A 21,916-nucleotide genomic window follows, 5' to 3' on the forward strand; every position below is an offset into this window, starting at 1 on the left:
TGTACTGGTGTGCATCTTATTAGTTCATGACTCACTTTAGTTTATTATCCACTGAAATATGTATCCAGCTATAGATATCCAAATAAGAAAATCTTTTACACAAGATCTAGTGTTACTGAGAGCATTGAAAATATCTCATGTTGGAAATAAGGAAGCAGAATTTGGATCCAGCATCTTTTCTCTGTTATTATATACATAAAGAAGCTAGTGGGCTCAAAAGACAAGCAGAGGTTACTGCTTTCCACCTGAACAGGTAAGTTAAATGATAGATCTGGCAACCAGCTGGCAACACCACAACTGGAGATTGGAACAATAGCGTTAGAGTGTGACACCTGGAAGGAGTTGAACATTTAGTTATTACCTATACGCATAATACATGTTTCTATTCTTCAAACATATTATCCTTCTTTGTTACTTTAACAATCCCAGATAAAATGATGTGCTGAGACTAAGTGCTAAACAAAGCTATCACTAGACTCAGTAAACCTTCAAATAGTGCAGGGATGGATGGATGTGCAGGACTGCAACCCAGAGTGGAGCTAATGGGTGTTTTAGTCTCTCACCACGGTGACCCATTTTCACTGCATGCTCCTTGTTAGCGTGTGTTAGTGGATGGTCTGTTAGCCCTGTCCTCTCTGTAACATTTCTGCTCACTGCTGCATTAAAGCTCCTCTTGTTTTCCACCTCACTGAGGTTTTTTTGTTCCCTCAGTCTCTCAACAAAACCAATATTCTTCTTTTTTTAAACCATTCCTAAGCTTTAGCTTTTACTAAAAATTAAAATAAAGTTCCATCAGTGGACTCCTAACTGGGAATAAATCCAACAGCTGTGGATAGAAAGGTTTTAAATCACTTTGGACATTGAATAACTTTTAATGTTTTGGTATTTTTGGAGAGCTGGAGTTTTAAGTTATTAGCTTTTGATGCTGATGTGCTTGAATTGTGTGTTGAAGCGATTAGTTTGGAAGGAAAAAAAAAGAAAGACTTTTCACAACTTTGCCTCAGGCAGCAAAAGAGACGGAAATGAGTGTGTCCTCCTCGGTAAACAGCTGCACTGACCACAAAAGACATGAATTAGGTGCTTTACTTCAGTTGGAAAATGTAAACAGGGCTTGCTAATCAACAATTGCAAAACCATTCCGTGAAAAAGGTTGACCTTCAGACATAAGAGGCACATTTATAGTCACAAGTTTCTTTATATTTCAGACTCTTTTTTTAAAGAAAAACAGGCTTCTGTATTTTTTTTTTCCATGTTGAGGAAAGCAACTTTTTTTTTTTTTCGTTTTCATTCCAGGAAAAAAAAAAAAAAAAAGCCAGAAGGGTTTATGTGATTTGGGGAAGCGATGTGGAGATAACATTTTTAAAGTTAAGCAAACTGAAGCGCCTTTCTCTCTTTGTGCGTCACAGCGTGGATAAAAATACACCAGCAGACCAAAATACTCTCAATGAGATAAACAGTGGCTTTCGGGGACGCTGTCGCTGTTTACAAATGCCCTGTTAAGAGCGACAGCAGACGGTTTAAGCAGTGGGTGGTGGTACCTCATCTGAAGGGTGAGTAAGTTTGAGACGAATGTTGGGAGTTGTTGTTTAGTGACACGTGATGTTAATCGTCTAAGAACAGCTGTCTGTTTTTCACTGACAGATGTTTCAACATTGGGATGAATTCCTGTGGCTTCAGGCTGCAGACGACTGTGTCCATTGTCTGCCATTTCCACCTGAAGAACTAAGCCCTGGATGTGACTAGGAATAAAGCGGCGTAATCACAGGCGCCACGGGCAGCATGGATAGGAGCAACTTGGGAGGGAAGCAGATTTTAAACACAATCTGAAATTCAGATTCACAGTCGACATCAAGAGGACAGGAAGCCATGTGGAAAACCGACACCCACTACTCCCATTATAAACCCATCAAATACCAGGGCTGGAGCTTAAACAAACAAACGTCGGGTAAAGTGTTTTACTAGATGTGAGGTATTATAAGTGACATGTGATGATGATGCAGCCATTTAAATCAAAACAGAGGGAGCTTTTCATCATTAGCCATCTGGAGGATGAATGGTCCAACATATTCAACAGTTAGGCTGTGTCTAAATTTCCCTACATCCCTAAATCACTATATAGAGGGGCGATTTTATAGTGAACTCAGTTAACTGACTGTTGGGACCGAAATCACCTAACCCCGCCTCACCACATGGTGCCTGTGCCATCTTTGTTATTTGTTGCAGCTGCTCAGATAACAGCCTATGGTGACAGCGGGCCATTGTGACAACAAATCCCATAATGCTTTTGCAAGGAGAGCTCTTTTCGCAAAGCATCCTGGGATATATATGCTTGTCTAGCGACCGTAGATGATCCCTACTTTGAAAAGTGCATTGTGGGAAACTTTATCTACTAGACGTTCGGACGACCATTTAAAATGGCGTAACCAATAGTGCCCTTAATAGTGATTAGGGTGGACATTCAGACACAGTCCTAGTGACCATGGATGATCATTACTTTTTAAGGTGCATTGTGGGAAGGTGCATTGTCGAGTCCATGACTTTTTCATCCACCAGACGTTCTGACTCTGATCTGAAATGGAGTAACCTGATGTCTAATGTTACCTTTATTCTTCAAACCGTTTAAACTTTTGTAACTGACATTTTTGATTTACTCTAAACAAAAAGCTTTATTCTCAACAATTCACCTTTATTCTGAACAATACAACTTTATTCTCAACATTTTGACTTTATTCTCGATATTTCAACTTTATTCCCCAGATTTCAACTTTATTCTCACCATTTCCACTTTATTCATGCCATTTTGACTTTATTCTCGACAATTCAACTTTATATTGATCATTCATTTTTCCCAGGTCCATAAGCTCTTACCTCAACCTGCGAGATGTGGCGACATCAAGGCAGTCCAGAAATGGGTCCCAGGTCCGATAGAATACAAAGGATTTATCCTTTAATGCCATAGAAAAGCCTCAAATGGAATGATACCAGTCACAGTTTGTTTCCACTGATTTAGAGTGGATGATCCACAAGGCCAAGATACATTTCCGGGTGCAGTGCAGCAGAATGGGTAAAAGGTCTCTGTAGCGAAAACTGACTGGCAGGTCATCTTGTCTTTATTCTTGACATTTTGACTTTATTCTCAACATTTTAAATTTATTCTCAACAATACAACTTTACTCTTGACATTTTGAGTTTATTCTTGACATTTCGACCTTACTGTGGAAAAGAGGGGGAAAAAATCCTTTTTTGTGGCCCCAGTACTCTGTCATACCTTTCACCGTGTAATTTCCCGTTCCATTTCTAAACCACTTTAGGAGACATGAACAGATTAGGGTGCTGCACAGTTAATTTATGTCAAAGTGGCAAGGATTGAACTCAGCTCTGGACTTTGGTGTTTTACAACCTAACATCAAAATGATTTATTTAAAACAATAATGCATCTATGGAACACTTAAAACGATGCGCAATAAAAGGTTAGCATTAGCAGACCTGGCAACTGGCTTGCAATCACTACAGAACACAGGTGAGTGTGATTGTTTTCCCACTAGTGTTGATGCTCCAAAGTCACACAGGTCCTAAATGGGTCCATTGGTGTGTTGCTCACTTGTCTCTAATATGGTTTGTTGGATATAAAATTCTAGATTGGTCTGTATTATTTAATGTGCCGGATGCTTCCATTGTCCCTTTTGCTCATTAGACCATTGGACTAGACATGTTATGAGATGTTTGATCCCTTTGACATGAAAGCAGGCTCGTACCTCATCTGATTAACAGTTTCTCTCCTAGACAGAGAAACCTATGAAGTTAGTTTAATGTTACCTTTTCTAACATAGATAGTATTTATAGATCAGTACTTCTATGGTCCTCTTGCACGCCTGCTTCTCTCTCCACAGTGGGCCGCAGCAGAAGGCCGCTCACACTGAGCCTGGTTATGCTGGAGGTTTCTTCATGTTAACAGGGAGTTTTTCCTCTCCACTGTCGCCGCATACTTAGTGTGAGGAATTGCTCAAGAGTCAACAACAAAATGCAAGTCAGTTTCTACTGTCGCCACATCCTGATCCCAGAGGAGAAAATCCTACAAAGGCAATAAGTCGATGTAATCAGCTGGTTTTACAGAAATAGGAAAAAAAATGTTTACCAAGCTCTCCACCAAATTAAAAGCACATTAAGCAAACAGTGGGAAGGGGTTTCCTTTTTTTTTTTTTGTGAGTATTTACAGCACTAGTGGCTCTTTTTTTTTTTTTTTTTTTGACAGTAGCCTGCCAGGAAAGGGGGTATGAGAGAGGGGAGAGCCATGCGGCATAGGACCGGTTTCGAACCTGGATGTGCCGTGTCAAGGACTAAGGCTTTCTCCGTACATGGGTCGGGCGTGCTAAGCACTGCGCCACCTGTACGCCCCAGTGGATTTCTTGTCTATAACAAGTATTTTCTAAATACGGCTACACAGAACATATACATCCACTGGATGTAGATGGGTTTTTTTTTACCCTTTACTGTTGTCATCGTTTTTGTGTGTAATGTTCAGGGCATGTTTAGGAGGAAAGGGCAATGCAAGGCCACTGAATGATGATCATGAGCTTCTGTGCGAGGCAATCATGTGAAGTCAGTAAACAGAACAAGACAGAGTTATGGTTGCTGATCCAACTAAACTATGGTTCCTTTTCAGTGAAGGTTACCAAAGAGATCAGATAAAAAAAAGGATATGACGTCTAAATGTTCCCTCTCAGCAGCTGAACAAGCATTTTGGATTATACGTTTAAATAGCACTGTTCTGTTTTTTATTTTGTTTTGCAAATTTAATAAGATCCTAGGTGTCTATATTTTTAACAAGGAATTCACAAAGTTGTGAGATTTCAGTTTACTGTCTCAGATTCAATTTATATAATTTAAATTAGTCAGGAATGGACAGTTTACAGAGGAAAAATAGACAAAGTTGTCAACAGCAGCAGGTCCGCACCCACAGAGTGTCAGAGCTCAGGTTCTAATAAGTCATTTCATTTTTAAGTGGCTGCAGTCAAATCTTTTTAAGAAAATTTACAACCATTTTAAGTTTTAAGTATTTCAGTTAAAGCTGGCACCAAATTCTTTTAGCAAATGATGCAACCAAGTTTAGAAAAAAGGGGGGTGGCATTAAAAATAAATTTTAATTCCAAAATTAGCTTGGAGTGACCTTTTTTTCTCAAAGCCAAAAAAAAAGTTGTTAAACTTAGAGTTTATTACTTCTTCTTCTGTGATTTTGAAAATATAAATCTTAAATTTCTTAATTACAAAGAAACAAATTGTCCTATAGCAGTGACATTTTTTAATCTGCATTTTTACCCAATCGCCTTCCTGTTTTGGGGACAGTAACAGTCTGACCTTTCAACCCCTGACCTTTGGGACCACCCCTTACAAGTAAATGTTCTTCTCTCTCTATAAACTTTATCATCATTATTCAGAAAGGCTTAGTTTGTCAGGTTTAAAGAACTGAAAATAGTGTTTCAGCCAAAAAAAGGAAGTTATTTTTTTCCAGTTAATAGAGGACATGAACACAGCAGATTTGACCTTTCACCTCACATACATGAATATCTCTCCCCCATGTTCCTTCTTATAGCTTTTTTGGTTGTTTTTTTTAGGTTTTTTGTATCAATATTATCATATAGTGTGAGTAGATTTGATTACTACAGTGAAAGTATAAATTATTCATTCAAGAAATTAGTCTTGAAAGAGTGATAAAGTACTTGGTAAAATGGCTACTCAAGTAATGAGTAGCAGGTGGCTTATAACAACTGATTTAATAAAAAAAAAAAAAGATGTAATCAGACAGAGAGTTATATGCAAATTGTATTTTTATAGTATTTATAGAAGGTGATGCATATCTGTTAGTAACAGATAAGAACTTCTAAGTACAATATCTACTAACACAATTTTAACCTGATTTCCAAATGAATCAAGTCACTCATGGTGAGTAGAGTAATCAGAGTATTTACTTAAATATGAGTAGTGATACTCTCACAAGTATTTCAACTATGTAAAACAAAGAAATACTATAAGGTACGACTACTCCTAAGAAGTATAAATGTTACTCAGGTAAATGTTACTAAGTAAATGTACATACTTAACACCCACTTCTGAAGCTGACCTATAGACGTTTGGTAGGGAACACAGCAGATAGGTCAGGGATACAGTTGTGGAAAAGTTCACGGCATTTTAAATCCTTATAAGAGAATTGAAAAGTCGTGGCATGTTTGCAGTTCTATCACATGTCCCATAAAGCACTGTGCAATTTTAGCCCTATTCGGGGCAACGTTTCAGTTGTGCTAAAATGTTCCGATCAGCCCGACTTTCAGCCTGATTGTGCGTCATGTCGTGTACAGGGGGTAACGAGGGCCTCTCACGACCACCTCCCCATCAGGAATCGTGAGGAAGCGTCAGGAGAACCATCGTGGGTAAATCATTTTGTGGGAATGCACAAAATAGGACTCTTCTTCTTCTTTCTCTCAGATTAAAACACAGAAACATGGCAGGGGTGTGGGTGAAATGGAGTTATTTCTGTAAAAATGATTCAACGTAGTAGCCACGTTTGCTCAGCCATGTCTTTGACCAAATACGTTGCCGCATTCTCTTTTTAGGGCCAATGCAGCGAGTTTCACTCAAGTGAGCTTCATATTCCTCTTCTACTGGTTTAGCTTCTGGATAGACGAGTCCGAGTAGCGCCATCTCACTGCGGAGCTGAGTCCGCATGGTTTTTAGACGTGCAGTGTGAGCAGATAGATTGCATCAGAGTGTCGTGCTGCACAGTGTGAGTACATGCATCGTGAGCTATGACCACACACAGACTGAGCTTTAGCTGCATGCAACGATTGAAAAAATCGCACAGTGTATGCCCGGCTTAAGGTGCGATGTCCTTTATGTTGAAGATGTTACCGCTCTCACACAGCACATCAGATTGGCTGAATGACCCCTTAGCACATTATTAAGCTCTGCAGGAACATACTAATGAGCAGAGATTGAAAACCACCCACATTGACTCATTTCCATTAACATGAGTAACTCGGTAGTAAGAATCTACTTCTACTGTAGAAGTAGTCTTACATCACTACATTTGAGGTAAATTAACTTTCTAGTTGTTGAAGTTATTTCAGTGAATGAGGAACCTAACATGGAGAGTTTCTGTCAAAGTGAAACTCTTTATCTCCACAGCAGATTTAATCTTAGTTTTCATCTGGTGAGCCATTTGGAGGTCAACTGTAAGCAGGATATGATGTCACCAGAAGTTCATTGCTCTGTTGTAACATATACAAGTATTACTTTAGGTACGTACCGGTGCTAAAAGCCTTATGCCGGGGAAAGAGACATTTGAAAGCATTTCTTCTCTCAATTATTTTAAAATAGCAGTATTTATTTATTTATTTTTTTCATTTTTTGTGAAAGATGCAGAAAGTTTATTTTCTGTCACAGTATGGGGGTGGGAGTTTGACAGGACCCAAATGCAGACACAAACGCTTGAGGCGGTTACTTGAAGGTTTAATAACAAAAGTTCAAAAGAAGCAAAAATCCAAAAATATAAATCCACAAAAATCCAAAATGCCGAAAACCAAGAATACTCACAAAAAGAAGGGGACAAAACCACCACAGAGTGACTGAACAGCAGGAGAATATATGGGGGAGAGAAACAAAGATCAGGCTAATTAGCAGATTGGGAGCAGGTGTGAACAGAGGAGGCAAGAAGGGAGCTAGGAAAAAGGACAATGACACAAGAGGGCCAACAGGAAATATCTAAGAACTCAAATACAATCAAAAATACCTAGAAAACAAGAATCGAAATAAGACCAATGAAAACTCAGAGATAAAACTTGAACAAAACCATGACAGTACCCCCCACTTAAGGGCAGATTCCAGACGCCCTCAAAAGTCCAAAAACAAAAACAACCCACTCAGCGTGGACGGAGAGGGGGCCAGGAAGGGGGGCACGAAACAAAAGCAAAGTCCAAAACACAAAATAACCCACCCAGGGTGGGCTGAGGGAGAATCAGGAAGGAGGGCAATAAACAAAAACACAAAACAGAGTCCAAACATAAAACAACCCACCAAAGGTGGGCGAGGTCAAGCAAAGTCTCAGGAGGTCGGCTGTTAGGCTGGGGACGAGGCAGAGTCCCTGAAGGAAGGCGATGAATGAGGACCTCTGGAGGACAGCGACGAAGGAGGACCTCGGGGGAGGGCCGTGAGGATGGCGATGAAGGAGGACCCTTGGAGGATGGCCTTGAGGACTGCAACAAAGGAGGACCTCTGGAGGATGGCCATGAGGACGGCGACGAAGGAGGACCTCTGGAGGACGCCCTTGAGGACTGCAACGAAGGAGGACCTCTGGAGTATGGCCGTAAGGACGGCGATGAAGGAGTACCTCTGGAAGACGGTGCCTCTGCTGCAGGACCCTTGGGGGCCGCCGACTGCGGAACAGGAACCTTGGGGGCCTATGACGAAGAGGTGAGGAGCGCCTGCTGAGGGGCCTCAAAAGCGAGGAGTGCCCCGCTAGAGAGGGGACAACAGAAGGACCTGAGGTTAGAGTGGGGACACTAGAGGGACCTGAGTCTAGAGAGGGGACACTAGAGGGACCTGAGGCTAGAGAGGGGACACTAGAGGGACCTGAGTCTAGAGAGGGGGCACTAGAGGGACCTGAGTCTAGAGAGGGAACACTAGAGGGACCTGAGTCTAGAGAGGGGACACTAGAGGGACCTGAGGCTAGAGAGGGGACGCTAGAGGGACCTGAGGCTAGAGAGGGAACACTAGAGGGACCTGAGTCTAGAGAGGGAACACTAGAGGGACCTGAGTCTAGAGAGGGGACACTAGAGGGAGCTAGAGAGGGGACGCTAGAGGGACCTGACGCTAGAGAGGGAACACTAGAGGGACCTGAGTCTAGAGAGGGAACACTAGAGGGACCTGAGTCTAGAGAGGGGACACTAGAGGGACCTGAGTCTAGAGAGGGGACACTAGAGGGACCTGAGGCTAGAGAGGGGACACTAGAGGGACCTGAGTCTAGAGAGGGGGCACTAGAGGGACCTGAGTCTAGAGAGGGAACACTAGAGGGACCTGAGTCTAGAGAGGGGACGCTAGAGGGACCTGAGGCTAGAGAGGGGACGCTAGAGGGACCTGAGGCTAGAGAGGGGACACTAGAGGGACCTGAGTCTAGAGAGGGAACACTAGAGGGACCTGAGTCTAGAGAGGGGACGCTAGAGGGACCTGAGGCTAGAGAGGGGACGCTAGAGGGACCTGAGTCTAGAGAGGGAACACTAGAGGGACCTGAGTCTAGAGAGGGAACACTAGAGGGACCTGAGTCTAGAGAGGGGACACTAGAGGGACCTGAGTCTAGAGAGGGGACACTAGAGGGACCTGAGTCTAGAGAGGGAACACTAGAGGGACCTGAGTCTAGAGAGGGGACACTAGAGGGACCTGAGTCTAGAGAGGGGACACTAGAGGGACCTGAGGCTAGAGAGGGGACACTAGAGGGACCTGAGGCTAGAGAGGGGACACTAGAGGGACCTGAGTCTAGAGAGGGAACACTAGAGGGACCTGAGTCTAGAGAGGGAACACTAGAGGGACCTGAGTCTAGAGAGAGGACACTAGAGGGACCTGAGTCTAGAGAGGGGACACTAGAGGGACCTGAGTCTAGAGAGGGGACACTAGAGGGACCTGAGTCTAGAGAGGGAACACTAGAGGGACCTGAGTCTAGAGAGGGGACACTAGAGGGACCTGAGTCTAGAGAGGGGACACTAGAGGGACCTGAGTCTAGAGAGGGGACACTAGAGGGACCTGAGTCTAGAGAGGGAACACTAGAGGGACCTGAGTCTAGAGAGGGGACACTAGAGGGACCTGAGTCTAGAGAGGGGACACTAGAGGGACCTGAGGCTAGAGAGGGGACACTAGAGGGACCTGAGGCTAGAGAGGGGACACTAGAGGGACCTGAGTCTAGAGAGGGAACACTAGAGGGACCTGAGTCTAGAGAGGGAACACTAGAGGGACCTGAGTCTAGAGAGGGGACACTAGAGGGACCTGAGGCTAGAGAGGGGGCACTAGAGGGACCTGAGTCTAGAGAGGGAACACTAGAGGGACCTGAGGCTAGAGAGGGGACACTAGAGGGACCTGAGTCTAGAGAGGGGACACTAGAGGGACCTGAGTCTAGAGAGGGGACACTAGAGGGACCTGAGGCTAGAGAGGGGGCACTAGAGGGACCTGAGTCTAGAGAGGGAACACTAGAGGGACCTGAGGCTAGAGAGGGGACACTAGAGGGACCTGAGTCTAGAGAGGGGGCACTAGAGTGACCTGAGTCTAGAGAGGGGACACTAGAGGGACCTGAGGCTAGAGAGGGGACACTAGAGGGACCTGAGGCTAGAGAGGGGACGCTAGAGGGACCTGAGGCTAGAGAGGGGACACTAGAGGGACCTGAGGCTAGAGAGGGGACGCTAGAGGGACCTGAGGCTAGAGAGGGGACGCTAGAGGGACCTGAGGCTAGAGAGGGAACACTAGAGGGACCTGAGTCTAGAGAGGGAACACTAGAGGGACCTGAGTCTAGAGAGGGGACACTAGAGGGAGCTAGAGAGGGGACGCTAGAGGGACCTGAGGCTAGAGAGGGGGCACTAGAGTGACCTGAGTCTAGAGAGGGGACACTAGAGGGACCTGAGGCTAGAGAGGGGACACTAGAGGGACCTGAGGAAAAAACTTGAACAAAACCAAAATCATGACATTTTCTTTTTTTAAAAACATTAATTATAATCAAACAGTTACTAAGTACCCTATAACATTATACCAAAAGGCCTTATTTGAAAACGTATGGACTATTGGTTTCATATGTGATCCAGTAAACCTGTACCTCTGGATAAATGAAGGAAAAAGCTAAATCATAGGGTACTTATCCATCAGAATTGACCTCGGTCATCATTGATGTTATCTGGAAGCTAAATGGAAGGGAAATGAAAGAAAATGAGATTGGTGATAGGGCGGCAATGGTAAGGAATGAGGAAACGCCAAAGGTCCCAAATCTCACCTGGGAAGTAATTAAATGACACAAAAAGGAAATGAGACTAAAGATCGGAAAAGAATGATTAAAATGGAAAACCAGAGGATGGGGGGAACTGGAGAAATGTGGATAACCAATATGCAATTGGAAACATGATCTGAAGATAACAGAAAACCATAAATATGAAAATATACAGCAAAGATTAGATTCACACCCAGAATGCTGTAAAGAGATCACTAAAATATAAAACCAAGGAAAAATTAAAATAGGAAGTAAGTTCAAAAATTATATAATTCTTATTGGCGAATGTAGAATAACAGAAATAAAAGCATAACTGAAAACCAGAAGTGAAAACTTGACCTGATCCAAAGTTAGTCCAGAGAAGTAGATCAGGACACTCAGGTGAGGAGAATCTGTTAACACAACTATTAATCATCTACCTTTATACAGAGCATGTTAGAAAACATGTGTTCTTTGCCTTCTGCATCACAGACTTGGAAAGCTATGAATCATATATAATCCTAATACTAGTTAGGTATGTTTAGTCTTCCAAACGCATCTGTCCTATAAGTGTATTTATTGCTTTATATACTGTTGAAACACAAATTTATTGGTTTTATGCATCTGCAAGAAAACATTTTGATTTCCACCAACAGCTGTCTGATGTTTTTTTTTAATTAATGGAAAAAAGCCTTTGGGAAATAATAAATATATCCAAATAGCAGATGGATTGATCAGACATTACTCTCAAATTAGAGGAATGGAGGATAAAGTTCTCTGATAACGTGTTTGTAAATCTGTGTAGCAATATGCCTCAGGGGTAAACTAGGTACTGGTACTGATGTGGAATAAATCAGAAGAGCTGTGTGGGCTGCCAGATTACAATTTTAACCCGATACCAGGTCCATCAGCATGTTCCAGCTGATTTTGTGTTGAAAACAGCGCTTAGAAATAACGATGCAAGCTCAGGGTTGCCACATTTAAAGATAAGAGGTTCTGCTAAAAAAATCATTCATTTGTGATTTTCTAAATAAATTCAGAGCCTGTTTCTTTTTACAGGTACTCTATAACGTGTATATCTGATGGAAGAGGTTTACTGATAGGAGGGCAGGGGTGGAGCTAAGGGGGGGCGCTTACCTGTCTCCTGGCCACCCCTGTGTCCTCAGATCCAAACTTTCTGGCTCATCTTAACCAATTTCCAAGTTCCATGAAGAGGCTACATGAACTGGTAGGGTGAAAACAAGCTGAAAGCTTTTGGTCTGAAATGAAGTTTATTCCTGTACTTCAAGTGTTGCTGAAGTTTTCACTTAACCACCGCCATGGGTATCCGTACCAGGTGATTTGTTGCTCCCATGTGAGGTAACTTTACCTCCTCTGGAACAAGCTGCTCTGTTTAAAACATAGAGTGGCAAAAGCGATACTCTCAATGAGAAGTTTCTAATTTAAATTTTTAATTGCTAGTAAATTAACCCTAAACTGATAAAAATAAATAAAATAATATAAAAATCAAATATGCTGCATCAAAGATGAAAAACAGAATTATGCTTTTTTTTTTAACCAGTTTTGATTGACGATTTAGCCAGCGTATGCCTGATGTCCCAGAATCTTATAAAATGCTTACATATGCTGAAGTTTCTATGATTTTTTTTTTCATCTTTGGGTGTATAAATAGCATATTCACAAGGACTCCAGAACTTATGTCCAACGACAGCATAACTTATGAATAACGCACCGCAGCATAGTGCCATGAAATGATGCACAAGCCAGTGCCCTGAGGGGGGCAGCGATGTGACCGGAGGCGCCCGGCCTGCATAAAAAAGATTGATTGATTGCGGTGTTTACCTCGCTGCTGTTTATTACCTGCCAAAATAAATAAATAATTATATAAATAGATAAAAAGAAAAAGAAATAAAGAAGGTTTCCAGTTGCAGCAGATTCAGCGTCATGTCTGCTAGGATAAATTACTCATAAGTTATGCACAAGCTACTCATAGGTTTTGGATAAGCTAGACACCACGACTTATGAGTAATTTACTCTACGTATGTCAACGATCACATAACTTACCTGTAACTTATGCCCCACGTATGGCATACACTGGCATACGTCAAGTACGAATACCTCTAAGTACTCGCCGTATGTTCCACCATACATCAGCGTACTCATAACTTATACAAAACCTGACCCATCACTTATCCAATGTATGCCAGTTTTTTTGCCAGATTTTTAGTACGTCAGGCATATGCTGATCTAACTCGTCAAGGTGTGACTTTATCAAAGAAAAGAAAGTTGTGAGTCTCTGCAGGTCATCTAGGAGTAGAGGTTGGTAGAGCACCCAAAAATTGTATTCATGTAAAAGTAACACTGCCTCATTTTTACTCAAGTAAAATGAAAAAGTAGCCTTTAAAGAAACTTCTCAAGTAAGAGTAAAAAAGTATTTGGTAAAAAGGCTGCTTGAGTACAGAGTGGCACCTACCTCCAACCCATGGGCATAAAAAACAATTCAATATTTTACAAACTGATGTACAATTGAACAAAATATCAAGTGATATGCAAATTCACAAATGCATTAGTCTTAAAGAATACGATAAATAAACATCTAAAATTCAGAGTTCACACGTCAATAATTTCGGTGTATCAAACACTTCAGAATATTTATTTCAGCTATAAGAATTAAAAAATCAGTAATTACAGTATTTAGAATAGGTAGTAAATGTTTCTACTCAACCTCAAAATGAAACGACCGACTCAGCAGATGGAAAACATCATTTCCCCAATAAGGCTGGAGTACAAAAAAGAAGAAAGTGAGTCGCTCAGTCAGACAGGAATTTTACTCAAGTAGGAATAAAAAGTATAATGCTCTTAAATTACTCCTAAAAGTACTTTTTTCCCCTAAAACTTACTCAAGGACTGTAACTGAATAAATGTTACCATATACTACCCACCTCCGTCTAGTAGTCTTCTCTGTGATCAAAGGTATAGAACAGCTGCTTACCCATATAAAGCTGATATGTAGTAACATAAACGATTAATTCAGACAGCATAGATGTATTTATATGTTAGTACATTTATTAGCAAGGAATTTGTTCTTCACATACTGAGAGCCGGCAGCAGAAGGCTCACCTCTGAGGTCTTCACCTAGATCAGGGGTCTTCAACGTTTTCCAGGCCAAGGACCCCCAAACTGATGGCGAGATGGAGCGGGGACCCCCTAATTATACACTATATTGCCAAAAGTATTTGCTCACCCATCCAAATTATTGGAATCAGGTGTTCCAATCACTTCCATGGCCACAGGTGTATAAATTCAAGCACCTAGGCATGCAGACTGTTTTTACAAACATTTGTGAAAGAATGGGTCGCTCTCAGGAGCTCAGTGAATTCCAGCGTGGAACTGTGATAGGATGCCACCTGTGCAACAAATCCAGTCGTGAAATTTCCTCGCTCCTAAATATTCCACACTCAACTGTCAGCTGTATTATAAGAAAATGGAAGTGTTTGGGAACGACAGCAACTCAGCCACGAAGTGGTAGGCCACGTAAACTGACGGAGCGGGGTCAGCGGATGCTGACGCGCATAGTGCGAAGAGGTCGCCAACTTTCTGCAGAGTCAATCACTACAGACCTCCAAACTTCATGTGGCCTTCAGATTAGCTCAAGAACAGTGCGCAGAGAGCTTCATGGAATGGGTTTCCATGGTCGAGCAGCTGCATCCAAGCCATACATCACCAAGTGCAATGCAAAGCGTCGGATGCGGTGGTGTAAAGCACGCCGCCACTGGACTCTAGAGCAGTGGAGACGCGTTCTCTGGAGTGACGAATCGCGCTTCTCCATCTGGCAATCTGATGGACGGGTCTGGGTTTGGCGGTTGCCAGGAGAACGGTACTTGTCTGACTGCATTGTGCCAAGTGTAAAGTTTGGTGGAGGGGGGATTATGGTGTGGGGTTGTTTTTCAGGAGCTGGGCTTGGCCCCTTAGTTCCAGTGAAAGGAACTCTGAATGCTTCAGCATACCAAGACATTTTGGACAATTCCATGCTCCCAACTTTGTGGGAACAGTTTGGAGCTGGCCCCTTCCTCTTCCAACATGACTGTGCACCAGTGCACAAAGCAAGGTCCATAAAGACATGGATGACAGAGTCTGGTGTGGATGAACTTGACTGGCCTGCACAGAGTCCTGACCTCAACCCGATAGAACACCTTTGGGATGAATTAGAGCGGAGACTGAGAGCCAGGCCTTCTCGTCCAACATCAGTGTGCGACCTCACAAATGCGCTTCTGGAAGAATGGTCAAAAATTCCCATAAACACACTCCTAAACCTTGTGGACAGCCTTCCCAGAAGAGTTGAAGCTGTTCTAGCTGCAAAGGGTGGACCGACGTCATATTGAACCCTATGGATTAGGAACGGGATGTCACTTAAGCTCATATGTGAGTCAAGGCAGGTGAGCAAATACTTTTGGCAATATAGTGTATATCCATCCATCCATCCATCTTCCTCCGCTTATCCGGGGTCGGGTCGCGGGGGCAGCAGCCTAAGAAGGAAGGCCCAGACTTCCCTTTCCCCAGCCACTTCTAATTATATATATTGTATGAAATTGTCTTATATCAAACTGGTTCTATAGTCACTCTATTACATATGTAGTCATGTAAAGAAAGTAATTTCTCCCTGCGATTATTAAAGTATTTCTGATTCTGATTCCTGGTTGATGGGACAGGTGTTGTGAATTAAACGGTGTCCAGCTTGAAAGAGCTCCTGTGTGTCGCTGAATGTGTGCATTGATGACTGAAAGACATCTTCTGCCTCCATTTATCTGTTTACTGCAGTGTTTTGAATTCATTTTACTGTGTATTTAAGGACATCTCAATTAGTGGAAAAAATTGCAGGGGGGAATTAAAAAAAAGAAAAAAAAAGGTTGAATCAACCAAAACTTTTGCGACCCCCCCCATGCAGTACCTCCGTGGACCCCCTAGGGGTCGTGGACCCCCTGTTAAAGACCTCCGACCTAGATCCATGCTAAGATCCAACTTGGGCTCTGTTTACTAATTAGGTTGATTAGACAAGATACTATTTGAGGCTATCAGAGTAAAGGTTAGCGCTTTAGTCAGACTCAGAATATACAAAATATTTAAAAGTAACAGGTTTTGGCTTCTGAAAATACCAACTACTTTATAGTCCTTTTTGCAGATCTATGGTAGATTTTTTTTATTGTTCACATAAAGGCTCCTGGGCAGCACAGGTCAGGAGAAATACTTCAGAAAGCTTTGATGGATGTGCTAAAGGTTGTTCCCTTGTGTCTGATCTCACATGGTGAACATTAGCATGAGTTGTAAAAGTGACTCTGTTACCCCTGAAGAAAAACAACAAGATTTATTCATAACCTAATGAGTGTTTGGGCTAAATCACTTAAGGGGTGATAAAGTTACAGGACCGTTTCTGTCCGCCGCTTTAGAAACAACACATTTAGTTGGGACTTTCCTTCAATCTTACATAGCAAGCATCTTTCCAGGGTACATTAACGCTGCGACCTCCCCTAACTCTCAGATGGATCAGCTTTGTAGACTCAAACAAACATCTTCTTATGCAAACAGAGGAGGGAGGCGATCATGTGCTTGATATTATCTATTTATGAAGCAGTGAGACAGTGGTGGTCTCTGTTCTAATCAGCAGAGTTGTCCTCAGCATCATCCTTCCTCTGGACTGTTGTGTATATCTAACTGGGCAGGAGGCTTGGTGCACAGGATGGCCCAGAGCAATGGTTTCAAAGAAAGAGGACACATGCTTACTATTTTCAAAAGCTGATAGCATCACTCACTATATTCATATAGCATAAAATCGGGCTTATGCCTCATGTGGTCAAACCAAAATCAATTTGAAAACCATCCTACTTGTTGAGAGAACCTACAAAATAAGTCAGACTGAAAAAAAAGTGGACTAAAGTATGTCTTGTTGCACCCTCTCCTGGTCAAAGTGTGTAACTGTATATTCTCAAAGAATGCCTACCTGCATGAAACCTTATTGAATTACTGTTTTTGATAATTTAATGGCAGACCCAACATAAAGTTTACAAAAAAGAATACAGTATCTGTATACAGGACTGTGAACACACACAACCTACAGCAGCCATGATGCACCGAGCCGAGCAGCAAGTTTTAGGGATTCTCATTCAAGATTTTATGGAGCCTAGGCGGAAGTTCAACTAAAGAAACTGCTCGCCTACATCCGCCTACGACACAGCCAATCAGCTTTGAACCACACCTCCATGAAAGCCAATCGGCATCCAAAGCTTATCTTAAAAGGCCTTTGATCTGCAACTTATCTGCTGCCTGGTGCACAGGTGGTGGTTGCGCTTTGTGATTTCCTTCAGATCACACCGTTTCAACCCACCTCCAGCCCCTCCTCCATCATCTTAGCTAAAACCTCGTCAGAGCTCATTACTCAGGACTCTTTCTGCATTCTGCATCTCATTTCAACCGGTCCAGCAGAAGATCGCCCACCGCCATGTTAAGGCCGGGTTCTGCCAGAGGTTTCTTCTAAATGGGGAGTTTTTCCTCTCCACTGTCGCTTCATGCTTGCTCAACATGGACAGGTTCCCCCAACCTGTGTTATCAAAGCTGGACTTCCATCTTCCAGGTCCCTGAAGCTCTAGTATTAGCTCACGCAGTCCACTGGATCTCCCCATAAAGCTCAGCATACCGTCTCACTACCAGCAGTCTACAGACTGACCAACTTCATCTGTCTCCACTCCACCACCAGTTTCAGGCCTGGGGGGAAACAGCCCTATTCTTTGCTGCTGTTCATGCATATCTATCAAAATTCAGCGTTATGTTTCCTGCCGAGGTCTGAGCGCCAAAGACAAAGTAATTGTATCAATACATTTCTTCTAATTGTCTTTTCTCTTTGTGTGAGTTTTTCAGATTGAACTCACCTTTAGCAGGGTAATGAAAGTTGTGTCTGAGTGTTCTCAGCAACACCAGAGGTCTGACAGTTATGCCCCCTGAGTCTAGACAAATAAGTCACCAGCAATAATGTAGCGTTGGTGCACATAACACGGTGAGACAGCTGGTCAGAATGCTTGAGGTTCTGGTAAATCGGCTTGTAGACGCTTGTGGCTCTGCTTCAACAGCAAGGTTTGCCACGAACACAAGGGCCGACTGAATTTCAAACCTGTTTGATTTTCTCCGGTCCTTACAATTCCTGATCGGTAGGTGGTCGTTAAAAACTACTTGCCCCTCGTTACCTCCTGTGTACTACATGACACAGGACGCACGATGAGGCTGAAACATGGTCCGATCAAAAAATTCTTGCACGACTGGAAAATCTGCCCGAAAAGGGCAAAAAATCATACAGTGTGTGCCCAGCAATAGACTTTATCTGGTCTGGTTGTTTTCCTGTGTATCCGTCCTGGAGAGAAACATCACCTGGGCTTCTGCCATCAAAACCTTCAATTGAAGAATATAGAGTTAGGCCTGTTTTTCTGTGTTTAGTCCTGTTTCTCTCCTACATATAGTTATGGGCTCAGATTTTACTGTATCTAACTGTATGTGCTCTCTTTCATCCCTTTAGGCACAAAAACTGGCTCAAGGCTTAATTGTTCCTTTCCTAGACAAAGCATCCTACAAAGCTACAGTAGTTTACTATTAACTTCCCTAACAGAGAAAGTATTTACTTATTATTACTTCTTTAATCCTGTGTGTCTGCTTGCTTCTACAGTAGGCCTCAGCAGAAGGCCGCTTACATTGAGCTTGGTTCTGCCAGAGCTTTCTTCCTGTTAAAAGGGAGTTTTTCCTCTCCACTGTTACTGCATGCATACTCATAAGGGATTGCTGTAGTGTCCAGGACACAATGCAAGCCAATGTCTACTCTCGCCACATGCCCATCCAGGAGGAGAGATTCATACAAATCCTTCTATTTGGACCAACATTTTTATTGGTTAATGTGCATGTCAAGAGTACGGTGGCTGACAGGTGCCAATGCACAGTAAACGATGAATTGAACAGCAAAAACAGTGTTGTGACTCCAAAACACACACGCTCAAAAAACAAACACAAAAGAAAAACGTTGCAAAAAAAACCAACAAACAAATGAGCTGTAAACAGATGAAAAACATTCAGCAAATGGGAAATGAGCTGTTAACACACATATGATGCAAAATCCAAAATACACAAAAGCAAAAAAAAAGGAATGCAACCACAAAACATTGCAAACAAAAGATGCAGCAAACACAAAAAACTATGCTGCAGGCAAAAACATAATGCTATGATCACAGAAAGAAAATTATGCAAATATTGAAAATAGTTGCAAACTTGCTCTAAAAAACGGAAATGCTCCAAACCACAAGAGGGAGTCAAACAAAGAACTAACCCTATCAGACCAGATTGTTACTTATATTGCTATACATAACTATGCTGCTATTCTGTAACACTGTAAGACCATGTGTTTGACATGAAATTAAAGATAACAAACCTCTCCTGTCATCTTCCACCTTTAAAAAATGTTATGTCTGCATTGAAGATAACTTCCTGTTTGTGCTGAGGGTTTGATCCAATTAAGTTGTTCTTTGTTTAACTTCCTCCAGATTTTTTTAGAGCGAGTCTGCAGCGGTTTTTAAACACACGTTGTTTAACACTTTGTTTTTGGTTGCAAAATGTTGTTTTTAGTTGCTGCATTTTTTTTTTTTTTGTTTGCATTTGTTTTGTTGATTACTAGAGGTTTTTGCTAGCCTAGTAAACTAGCCCCAACTGCCAGCGGCCAAAATGCCCCAGGCCCTAGAACTGGCGGGCCAATCACAACACAGAGATGTGTCTTGAATTTCTGGATGCAGGGTTTTGAGGGCGTGACGACAAAGCTGCAAGACTCTGGAGAAAGCACAACAGGGAAGATGGCAACAACCATTGAACAGTTCTCATTTGACTCAGCTTCGGAATCAGTTTTGAAGCGTGAGCAGGAATAGACTCTACGCTCATTCATTTTTAAGAAGGACGTATTCACCGTTTTACCGACAGGCTGTTCGTTTACACTTCCCCAACAGCTTTCTGTCACGCTTCCTACGTCACAGTCAGTTGCGCTAATTGGTCAGAGCGTTGGCCAATAGGCACAGACATGGTTTAAAACAACGGGTTGTTCTAATCAACAATCTTCTGATGTCTCATCGGTACCAGATTAAATTGAATTTAATCTCACATTTAGTCTGGTTTATCTATTTTTAGAGAGTACAGCAGTTTTTGTTTGCATTGATTTTCTGTTGCATTTCTTTTTTGACATTGTTTTTCATATGTGTGTTTGCAGCTCATTTCGCCGTTTGCTGCACGTTTTCACCTGTATGCCTCTCATTTCATTGTTATTTTCAGTGCTTCCTGCCGGCCACCGTAAAAGAGCAATCGATAAAACGCATTTTTTAAAAAGAAAATGAGAAAACAGCAAATTTTCTCTCAGTCCTTCTTTTGATTAAGATGTTTTTGTTTATTTTTTATTTCTGGGTTGCATTTTCCCCCCAAATTTCCAGTTATAAAAATGCATTGTTTGCTTGTAACAATAATGGATGAAAATTCACTACATAGTCCTTGTGAACACAGAAATATCCATAAAGAATTAAACCAAAAAAAGTGGTTGACTGACAATAAGGTAAGTGGTGCCACCATGTGGTTATACGCTGTATTACAATGTTAACATTGGTGAGGTTCTTTATTTGAAGCTATGGCAAAGTTTTTGGTGGAATTGTTGTAGAAAAAACTGAATTTAATCTCATAACAACGATGCATGTTTGAAAACTAGACTCACAGACAAACAGCTATAATCCTTTTCAAAGCTCTTCCTCAAAACAAGGAATCTTAAAGTCCAGAGATTGTCCTTGTTATGAAATAGTCACGCTACAATTTCAGGTTTCGGTCTCTAAATGATAAAATAAATCAAGCAGTTTATCTGTGTTGGAATTAGATGTGTTCATCCCCTAGGAAAACCTTGTGGACTGTAGCCTTTATTTATCCAGCATTGAGGAGTATGCTCCAGAGAAATGACAAAGAAACCACTTAAATTACATAAACTTTTATTTAGTCATTAGAAGTAAAAAAAATACACAGTTGTAGAAACAATTCTCTAATTTTACATTTTAATATTTAATAGTTTGGCAAATGAAATAAAGGTTCGTTAGGTATGAAATTCTGCTCACCATGATGCTCCCCAACCGAAGCTCTAAAGATTTATCCTAACGTTAAACGTTTTTAAAAAAAAATGTAATATGTTTTCATAATTTTATCTGAGATCCTTCAGTTAGAAAAACACTTTTACTTCAGAGGGATTTTGGATCCTGGTTAGGTTTAGATCAGTGCAACAACCCAGGTGGTTTCAAAGGCTTCATCAGAATACTGTACGTCAAATTGTAGCTCCTAGCTCCTGTTCCTAGCGCCTATCCCTTCACCTTTCACAAGATCAACAGTAAAAAGACTATCCAGGAGAACCACGATGCTCTGGAATGCTGTTCAGAATCCAAACAGTTTTAAGCCTTACAGACATCATTATAAGGCACACATACATGAAAGACACTGGTCAGATTTGGACTACAGCGTTCTGAAAAAGAACTACAAAAAAATTAAGTTGCACAAATACAGTGAACAGATGAAGCTCACCTAAAGCATTCAGTACTCTCCCAAAACACACAATTCATGTGAAGAAATTATGCATTTCTTTACATAATAATTTACTTATTATGCTGACTTATGTCCTTAATGATCTGAGGTATGCGGATCGAGCCAAAAGCGGCAAATGGTGTTGTTCCATTTTGTTGTTGTTTTTTTCATTCTACTTCAGTGCATAATTACTTATGTATTTTTGTCCATTCAGAAAAGTACCTAAGCTCCCTCTGTCAGTAAACATGGTGAGGGTTTTCCTGCTCAAACATCTAATATGGTACCTTTAAGAATTATTAGCAAAAGCTT

This window comes from Cyprinodon tularosa, unplaced genomic scaffold (genome assembly GCF_016077235.1).
Source record: "Cyprinodon tularosa strain WSP-4 unplaced genomic scaffold, ASM1607723v1 ctg31, whole genome shotgun sequence".
Lineage (NCBI taxonomy): Eukaryota > Metazoa > Chordata > Actinopteri > Cyprinodontiformes > Cyprinodontidae > Cyprinodon > Cyprinodon tularosa.